General features: G+C 31.8%; 1 protein-coding gene across 1 annotated transcript in view; it reads right to left on the bottom strand.

Moving 5' to 3' along the window:
• trc (Serine/threonine-protein kinase tricornered) overlaps positions 1-10974 on the bottom strand; it is a 188593-nt gene that overhangs the window by 151363 nt on the left and 26256 nt on the right. Inside the window, exon 2 of the mRNA XM_090383881.1 lies at positions 9149-9212. The gene's annotated coding sequence lies outside the window, so the exon portion shown is untranslated. The remainder of the gene's footprint in view (positions 1-9148; positions 9213-10974) is intronic.

A 10974-nucleotide genomic window follows, 5' to 3' on the forward strand; every position in this document is an offset into this window, starting at 1 on the left:
GAATCATTTTCCCCAAGGAAAATAACTTGAGACTCACTCTAGTAGAAATGATGATTGGCTCTAGGGTATAACAACTTGTAAAAGTTCGAATATTGTATATTTATGAATATTAGTTGTAATGACTTATAAACATTTTTGAAGTGTTGTTATTTATATATTTATACATTATATATTTTTCTAAAGCAAGAAGAAATGCCAAATTCCAAAGTGAGGAAAACTTTGTAATTTCATTTTGATTTATTTATGAAATAAATAAATAATTGATGCTTTATCGTAAATATCATTTTAGTGATGTCAAGCAGGTAAAGAGCTCTGACAGAGATTGAAGGATATAATTACAACATACATAATGGCAGATTATATCACTGGAAAATATCAGATATAATAACTGATAAATATCAGTTTATTTTAACAAATATACAGGGTTTTATTATATTACACATATTACAAGCAAAAGTAATCACAGTTGTATTTCTGGGTACTAATGTAATATGAATTATAGGGACAAAAAGTTAGTAATTAAAAATAAAAAATTCTGAATAAGGCCTGCTACAAAAATACCACATAAATTTAGTGTCAGTCCATCTCTGATCTGTGTCAATCAGCAGCACAGGAGCAAAAGGAAATTGATTTAGGCAGCAGTGGGCCTTTAGAAACAAAAGCCTCTGCAAGGCTTGCAGAACAAATATCTGTTTGCTATGGTGTTGGGAATGGTGGCTGCTGGAGCAGCAAAAAATTTAATGTAATCTAATGAATCCTATGAATCCATTCATTACACTGTCTATTCAGGCCTGCAGTGGCAGTTTTCTGATATGAGAAATGTTTTTGTAGTATGTGCTCTTATTCTTGTTAGCTCTGTAAACTCAGATGTACCTAAATATTGTTACAGACTAGATCCTTCCAGCAGTGTTGACATATCCAGCCAGTAACAATGTGCCAGGATGAATTCCACTGATATTATCATGCTGGACAAGGATTTTATGGGGGATGAATTGGAAAGTACTTCAAATATGTTAGCATTAGCAGTGCCAAATGATGCAAGAAAGTAAGCTTATACAGCATCAGCAAAAAAAAAACCTCCCATTTAACCTATAGACACTAATTCATTCCCTCCAATAGTTTGTCTAGTTCTTCCTTGAATTTATTTAAGCTACCAACTTCCACAACAACAGATGGATGTTTGTTCTAGCAACCAACCATCTGCTGGCTAAAGGCAAACTTCCACACATCTATTCTGCAACCATCCTTCCTCAATTTGAAATTATGTGTGATTTGAAACTATCATACAATAGCTAGCTTTGTTAAAAGTCATCTAGATGTTTTGACCATACCGTCTCTAGCCACAGATAAAGATATCCCACTGCATGCACCTAGCATAGCTTTAGCTGCAAGAGAATTTTAGGCAATATTTTCAACATAAAAAAAGCAGGTCTTATGTTTCAAAAAATATGGTAGTTTTTTTATTCAACACTGATACAGCAAACTTTATCCTTTTTCAGTTGAGCAGGAAAAAAATACATAAATTTTCAAAGGTTGTTCACTCATGGAACAATATATGCCGTACTTCAATGAATCCCAGTATTTCTAGATTCAAATCTAATTGTAAACATGTGGTATTAAGAATACTAAATCAAGAGATGTGCTATCATTTGTTTTGGAATCCTACATCAAAGGCTGTGATATCAATGCCAAGAAGGATTGCTGCCATCTAAAGGGCCAACTCTCTCTATGGACTGCATTCTCTAATATTTATAGGGCAATGTATTAAATAAAAATAAATAATAAGTATTAATGACTCATACCAGACAAAACACCATTTTTCCAAACCGAGATATCAATCAAAATCACACCATGGAGCTATTTTATGGGGCATACCTTAAGTTTCATCCTCCACAACAATACAGAGGTTGCCACTTGTTACTGATTTCAAGAGGTTTGGATTTGAGCTCCTTGTAGACTGAAGGAATTTCTAAAGGCTTCTTCAATCAGGACTGTAGCTAACCAATCTCAGGCAGAGGGAGAAGGGAGATCCCCTCCATGATTTATTCCAGATTTTTCAGCCTGCACAACTTGCAAATCAACATGCACTTGTACAGACATAATACCCAATGGTGCAATATAGTCTGAGTCATACATACCTAAAACCCAATGACAAGAACAACTGAGATTATCTGTGCTACCCTTGACAAATCAATGAGATCTGTAACACACTGGAATTGGGCGTGGGGGAGATCTGTGAAGTGGAGGTGTACTCTGGTATATCATTTTACTGTACTCTGGTAAATCATTTTATGAGCTAGATCAACCTTATCAATGCTCTTGCTACTTTTTTGGTTTGTGTATTTATTAAACATAATTTATCACCTTCGCAATCACATAATAATTAACAGATCATCTTTCCATTCCTACAGTAGCTTCTTGTATACTTCATTTCCATCTTCACCCACAAGGTTCTAGTGTGCATGGAACAACCTATCTATTGCATCATGCACACTGTGGTTAATTAGATGGAATGGATTAAAAACAACTCTGTTAAATGGTCTATTAAACTACCTGAATATATTTAATTGCTTGTATCAAGTCCATCCAACCTGTAACACACCTAAAAGTTGAATATGAGGCACTCCCCAGCCACTTACTAAGTCTGATGAAGACTTGCACACTGGAGTGTATTCATTCCAATGAATGAAATTGTGTGGTGTGTAATGTATGAAACAGAACTCAATGGAGATGATGCAATGATACCACTACTGCCCACTAGCAATGGGTAAAGGAAAGGATCTTGACATATTTAACTAGGTCTGATCACCAGCAAGCAACTGCTACGGTACAAAATAGTTTCTTGTCGGTTAGCACAGTGCAATTCTGCTCCTAGGTACCAACCATCTATAGTCAAACTAAAAATAAAATAAATAAACTAAAATGAAAATATAAATAAGAAAAGAAAAGATAAAGCAACACACCCTCAGCAGGACAAACACATGACTCACAGAAACACACCCACACAAGAATGTGTTCACTTTTAAACAAAAAACCCAAACTGGGAGCTCATAAACTCTGCTACTTCAAAGGGATATCAGCACTTATGAACTCCAAAAGGATTGTATTTCAGTCACTGACTGCTACCCAGCAAAATATCAATGGATGTTACTATGTGATCCAAATCAGACAGAAAATAATGAACACAACTGAAAATTATAAATTTTTTGGGTTACAACCTGCTGATGTTCCTTAGAAGAGGTAGTGCTTGTGAGTTGCCAATACCTATTTTCTATTTAACGGTAGTACTTTCTCTTCGGTGGGTGTGAGTCTCCTCAGATGGGAGGTCATGTCTACACTGCTGAAGCCAAGTGTTGCTTTGTTTTTCTTATTCAAATTTGTATTTTAGTTTACTTATTTTATTCTTATTTTGAATATTAGGCAACTTGGTACATAAGGACAGAATCTCACCTTGCTGAGTCCAACATACAGTGTGGAAAGAATTTGTATATTTTATATGGTTTAATATTTTATTTTTTCAAAAGTCTTAGATTATAGATTCCAACTAGTGATGGATCTTAACATCTGCACTATTAATAATTTGAACATCATTTGGCCAGAGGTCATGTCTCTCCTGCTAACAGTGCAGAGCTACTGCTGATGATCAAAATCAGCATTCTTGATGAATGTAACATGGTCTTTCAAGCAGTCTTCCGGATAATTTTACCAATATAGTCCGAATTGCAGTCTCTACATGGTATACTATCAACTACCCCAATTTTTTGCATTACTGGTAGAAGATTTTAAAAGGGGGGACATGCAGTTTAACTGGCAGTTAAATATATAAACATGGATTCATAATTAACAATGCCCCAGAAAAATAAAGTTACTATTATTCCCATAAAATAGAAAGAACTTGATAGACAATCTGCATTTCAATTGACCCAATCTACAAATTAAAAAGGAAAATTTTTCTAATCATAGTGCTCTTCTAATTTCATATAAATATACATCAAGTAAAATCAAAAAAATACAAATATTTAATTGGAAGGCCTGAGAAGGAAGGCTTCCTAATGACATATCACAAATAAGCATTTAAAAATCTCACTTCAATTAGAAAAGCATATAAATAAATGGCAGCCTTCACTTGCAAATTAAAAATTATATTCCAGTTTTCCTGTGTAAATGATTAAGTAACAACTTAATTTGTGAAGTCAGAACATTTACAGGTTGAAAAAAAATGGTCATTGACTTACTTTTAATGTAATGCTTTTATTAAACTTCCTTTCAAAATGCATCACTTAACTCTTTATACGAACACTAACTAGTTTTATAAAGGCACATTCACAGGACTTGTTCTGTACTTGAAGTGGACAGCAAGTTTATATTATGCCTTTGTCAAGCAATAAAGATCTCAACAATAAGAAACATTATTCACATGTCTGGAAAAATGCCAAATTGTTTTAACTTTTTTTTTAGACTTTGTGGCTGCAGTACTTACTACTTTCATGTTCTAAATGGATCGATATGATCTCAGTTCGAGGAAATAAGGATTACAATTATCTGATGCTATTTATAGTAACCCTACTTCATAAAAATATAACTGAAATAATGCAGCAGCTTCAAACTTTAAAGAAAACTTATAATCAGACAGTCTTGAACTGCACAGCTATGCCTCCAGATCATTAACAACTTCCTTAAAATAAACTCTCTAACACGAGGATTATTAACAAAATACTTCAATTATAAATAAACTAGGCAAAAATTTCATTCTGTGAAGTTGAAACAGCATTTTTAGGATCACAGATATATTTTAGCTTATTGGCAAATTATACGTAAGTATAATTTCTTGATTTTTTTTTTTTTTTGTTATCTGATAACTAGTTATTTATCAGATAACTTTCCTTTCAGATGGAGATATCTTCCAACACATCTTGGCCGTTATATTTGAATTAGAAAAATATTAGGAGGAGCTAACCTTATTTTGATGGATATATAAAAGAAAATGTGGCTAAAGAACTGAATCAGTTCCTTCACAATAAAAATTCTTGGTTGTGAATAACTTGGGCCTGATAGAGGGGCAAGAATGGAGTTAAATGTGTTTAATATTTTGAATAGGTAGAATTTTTTTCATAACTCAGGAATTACTATTAACTCAAAAGAATTTAAGCATAAGGCCTCATGTTCCAATAGAGCCATAAAATATAATTCAACATATAATTTTATGCTTTTGATTTGAGGTGCATAGTGCAAAACCAAGGCAAATTACAATATGAGATCAATGCACTTAGTGGCAAACACAGTTTGCTATGGGAACATACAAACTGAGGCTTTATCCTTGTACAATTATACTTTATAGCTTTCTCATAGCATAAGGCCTTTACCCTAAATATCCTAATGTTAAAATCTGTTTTAAAAGCTCATTTAAATGAGTAATGTGGGTAGGTTTTTTTTTTTTTTTAATCTTTGCATCATCTACCAACTACTAATACTAATATTAGTCATTCACTTATGATGCCTACTTCCTCATGAAGTTTCCAAAAAAGAACTGAAACCTGGGTGTGGGGAACAGCATACATTTTAAATAAACAGCAATATATTTCTCCATCAAAGTCATACTTTTTATTATTTTTGTTAATTAAGATGCATAGTACCATACCAAGGCAACTCATGATGTAGTGCCTCCACAAGATACAACAAACTTATTTCACTCAATACTACGTGTAGACTGATTACTATTAAACTTGTATCCAATTTGTACTAGATCGCTATTAAATAGATTGAAACAGAAAACCAAACTTCATTTAGTATCAGTATTGGAATGGCCAAATGCTGCAAAGAAGCAGACTTTTTCTGTATCTGCATCAAAAAATATAGAGCTTAATACCACTACTGCACATCAGTACCTGTGAAACTCTTTTCATTTGTCATCCAAAAATAATGCTAACAGAAACTGAGGAAGAATTATATAATTAATGAGTTCAATCAATCTGCATAAGAAATGCAATTTTCCACATATCCTAATTTCTTTTTTCATAATAACATCAAACCTAATTTTTTTAATGACAAAATAACTAAAAGTTAAAAAAATAAATTACTTTATAATGTATATCTGTAAAAAGTATAAGACTTTTAATAGGCTTATCTTTAACTGATAGTTTCATTGTAGTACAGTACCTGATTCCTATGCAATTTAAACTTTAACACTGCCAGAAATGAGCTTAACTACCTCTTTCCTAAGTTTTAATTAATACCAAAACTATCTAATATTATTTAATGGTCACATGTTCTTCACTCTTTGGCATATGATAGCTTAAATAAATTTATGGCTGAACTAGACAAATATTTGGAGTGACCAAATAGGTGAAATGGGAGGAGTTTTTTTTTTTTTTTTGGGCTGATGCTCTATGAGCTCGCTTTCTTGCATCATATGCCTCAACTAATGCTAATATAATCTCCTTGTTTTGTCACAACTCCACCATGCAGCTATTCAATTAATGAATTACAAAATCAGCAAGTTTATTAAATCCAAGTAAGCAAATTAAGTTGTATCTGTTTGATTTCACTGTTGGATGTAATTACAAAGGTGATTAAATAATGAAAACATTCAGGTATAAATTTGAATTTTACTCAGCAACAAATCCAGGGCAATTTTAATTTCAAAACTAATTAAAAATATATATTTTTAATTAATAATTTTTCTTATAATTTTTAATTATAAGAAATCGATTTTTCACAATTATGTTCAGAGAAGACTGAAAATAAAGGTAGCACCAAAAAATGTAAACAATTTTTAACTATTTTTTGCTGATTTTTTCAAATGTACATGCGTGGGGTTGAAGTGATCTTACATGCTCATCGGAAGAACAATCCTTTTCATGACTGCTCACAGGTTAAGAGCAAGTAAACCACAAATGAAAGAAACAACAACTAAGACAGCTACCTGTATGCAAGGTTATAAGAGATGCAAAAATTAAGGAATTTAATGATGCAAGTTCATAAGATACAGTTAGCTGGGGGAGGAGGTTATTCTGAATAGCTGCCTCAGAAGAGGCAGCTATTCAGAATTACTCCCCCTTCCAGAAATATCACATCCTGGCTGTGAATAAAATAAATGGTTGTAACATGTGGCTGTTTAAAAAAAGAAAACAGCCTCACTGTTTAACACTTTCTGGAAACATAAGGTTCATGCCTATGACTGACTTTTTTTTTTTTTTTGCCATTTTCCACCTGCATATCTTGTGCTTTCTGTTGCCGCTGTACCAGAAAATTTCATCAATCCACCTGAAAATGCATTCTGTTCACTTAGCAATAGCTTACAATGTTTTCTATGATAATTCTTGTCACAGTTTCTGTATTATAAATTTCAGAATTATCTACTGAAAAGAGTCAAAATTATTCCAAACCAAAATGCAATATGATTTCACACATTTGTAAGTAATCAAGGAGGGCAAATCTTAAGATTTGCACCGGTAATCCCACTGTTAGAAACAATTAACATTCATGCTTTATATACAAATCTACAGTTAATTACCAATAGACAACTCAAGAATATTTTGAGAATATTCTTGTTCTTTGATAATGTTCTCTACTAAATCATTAGTCAAAGATTACTAATAACTTTATAACTGCATAATAAAACCTGGTTTTCACACATAATAATTTAATATTTTACTTTCCAAAAATCTATTGATAGTTTGGAAAAGTAAAATATTAACCGGTAAACAGTAACTTTCAGACCATCACAGTTAAAATATACCAATATTACATCATCTTCAGCCATTGCCTATCCATTGCAGGATGAAGGCTTTGTCAACACATTTCCGGAAACTGTAGTCTTATACGCTCTGTTGCCACTGTACACCAGCAAATTTCACAATTTCATTGATCCACCTCATTGTTAGTCTTTTGGGGGGGGGGATTTAGAGTCGAGCGGTATCCATTCCAAAATTCGTTTGGACCATCTATAATCAGTATTTCTTGATATATGACCTGCCCATTCCCATTTTAAGCTGTTTGTTTATTTGGTTTTTAGGAGCATTAGCAACTAAGGCCATATTGCTCCGGGATATGCGGTGGTCATTCCCTGACCTTTCCGCATCCTCCGTATTTGGTGGTGACGGGCTCGAACCCCGGTCTAATCAAGAAGCGTGTGCTATGCACTGCGGCTCCTTCCCACCTGGCTACGGAGGCACCTCCATTTTAAGCACTTTGTTCTTTCAATGATGTCATATACCTTGGTTTGTTGGCGAATCCATGCACACGTTTTTCAGTCTCTTTTGGTTATGTTTAAAATTTGGCACTCCATACTTCTTTGTGTGACCCTCAGTCTTTGTAATGCTTTGATATTCGATGCCCATGTTTCACAACTATATGTTAGGACAGAGAGGATACATTAATAATAAATAAAAAAAAAAAAAAAAAAAAAAAAAAAAAACTTTGTTTGAGACAGAGTGGCAAGTTTGTCTTGAAGACTACATTAAACTTTCCAAATGCTTCCATCCCAATTTTATGCACTGTCCAATTTATGCAATATTATAAATGATAGCATATAAAGTGTTATCCTGTAATGTGGATCCACATTATAGAATATTCCTTCAGAATTTATTTATAGTAAAATTTCATGTTTTACATGTATATGTAACTGATAAACTTGCAACTGAAAAAAAAAAAAACACACACACACACACACACACACACACACACACACACACACACACACACACACACACACACACACACACACCTCTATTCCCCCCTCCCTCACCCAAAAAAGCACTTCCTTCATGAAATTTTGATGATTAATCCTCTTAAATATAGGAAAAAGTAAATTGTGCTGCCTTTAATATATAATTTAAATGTTAGTCTTTTCCTTTCTAGTAAAGTTCCAATGAAGCAATATTGTACTATTTATAGTAATCTGGATGAGTTAGTTACATCTACCATTGTAAAATTCAGTAGTCATGCCTATTTAATAATTTAAAATTTCCAAAAGAGACCTCTGAATACACTTTGTGAAGAATCAATATAATGAAATCTGTTTAATTCTGAAATATATTATGGTCCACAAATCTTATTTTTAAAAAATATTATATATGCAAATTAAACAGAAAAATAAAAACAAAATGAAGATAAATTTAAGAAATTAAAAAAAAAAAAATTTCCTTACTTTCTATTCAATCAGTTCTTTATGAAGCATTAGTTCTTTCTTGGGAAATCTGTTAAATATTATACTGAAAAGAATAAACTAATAATTAGTAGCAAGAAATATGCCCTCTTCTGTGAAATAAAATTTATGATTTCAGTTATCTTTTTTGTATATTTGTTAATTTCAAGTAAATATTTACATATAAAACATGATATTATAAAAGAAAAAAGTGTTACATAGACTATCCATAAATAAGAATTTTATGTACAAAATCATATGCTTTAGACGAATTTATAAGCAATTCAAAGTTGTAATTTAATCGAGCTGGGGGGAAAAAATACAAATATTTAATCATTCCACTTTTCTTTTTTTTTTTCTCTTTAGTTAAACAGAGAAGACATCTAGCTTGTCCTCAACCTTTAAGTGTCCTTTCACAAAAGGGAATTATTACTAAAGGAAACTTAATACAATGGAATGTAAATATAATAATTTATGTGACCATTGGAGTCCATTAAGTCTTAGGCTGCTCATTAAAGTAAAACTACAGTAAGAATCTTTATATTCATGTAATATAAAGGAAATTGCGAAAAATAAAAAGAATATTTGCATAATAACTATAACATATAAATTTTTTTGATTCAAAATTTTTTTTTTTTTGCATTCAAAAGCTGGTTTTTTTTTTGGAGAATTTGCATAACACATTGGCTACTCGATCATGTTCTGCTTTCCAGTAATAGCAATAATTTTTTTTTTTTTTCTTTCTATGTGTATTATATCTGTACAAGCATATGTTCATGGGTTGATCTACATACCATGTAGGCTGAAAATCCTATTCCACCCATTCTCGGCTAATTACAGTCATCATTAAAGAGGCTTTCAAAAATTCCTCTACTCTATATAACAAGATGTGAACCAAAACCCCTAATTGAGTGACAAGTAACAATCCATTATACTGTTATGAAGAAATATTTAAAATTAAATATTTCTTCAAATTTAAAAGATCCTCGCCAACTGTTCCACTTAATGAGTTGTAGGATTTGTTTTTTTAGCAAAAGAAAATACATTGCAGCACTCTTATGGTTCATGCCATGCTAGTGTAAAATTGCATAACTACATTATAACTATATTATATAACTATATTATTTTTATGTCATACAAAGAAATAATGTAGTGATTATTAGTATTAGAACAGAAGGAACAGGAAAGTTGCTTGAGAGGCCTTCATCCTGCAGTGGATTGAAAATGGCTGATGATGATGATTAGTATTAATATTTAAAAACTAGAAGCTAGAATCTGAAAGAAAACAAAGATGAATTTAGGTGTGCCACGAACAAATTTAAAAATATAGGTCCTCACCAAAAAATTAAGCTCATTTATTCTTAATGTGGTTGGCGAGCCTCTGTTCTGTTTGCAATAGCATCCATCCTTGTATTATTGCAAACACCACTACTCAAAGTTTTAACAGTTAAATCTTCATATGCATAATTAAGTCTTACAAATTACTTTCAATTTTTTTTTAATTCTAAAATTATAATTAAAAAAAATATATAGTTCCTATATACCTGTATATAGGTATTGTTTTCCTATTTTTCAGATTTTGCTACCAATGACAATATGTTATGACAGTTTCCAATACACAATAACAATATTATTAAAATTGAAAGATGTGCCAGAATTGCTTTTATATATGCAGCAAAAAGGATACATCAGTTTATTGCACTGCTACATGCAGAATAACCTGCACCAAATCTGTCAGTTTGTTAGACACAAATTTTAACTAAATCACTCCAAACTCTTAAAATAAGCAATCTGTTTGGCAGTGAAATTAGTAGTGTTGAAATAACTTG

The sequence above is a fragment of the Mastigoproctus giganteus genome, chromosome 10, assembly GCF_048544385.1.
Source record: "Mastigoproctus giganteus isolate SK-2022 chromosome 10, ASM4854438v1, whole genome shotgun sequence".
Lineage (NCBI taxonomy): Eukaryota > Metazoa > Arthropoda > Arachnida > Uropygi > Thelyphonidae > Mastigoproctus > Mastigoproctus giganteus.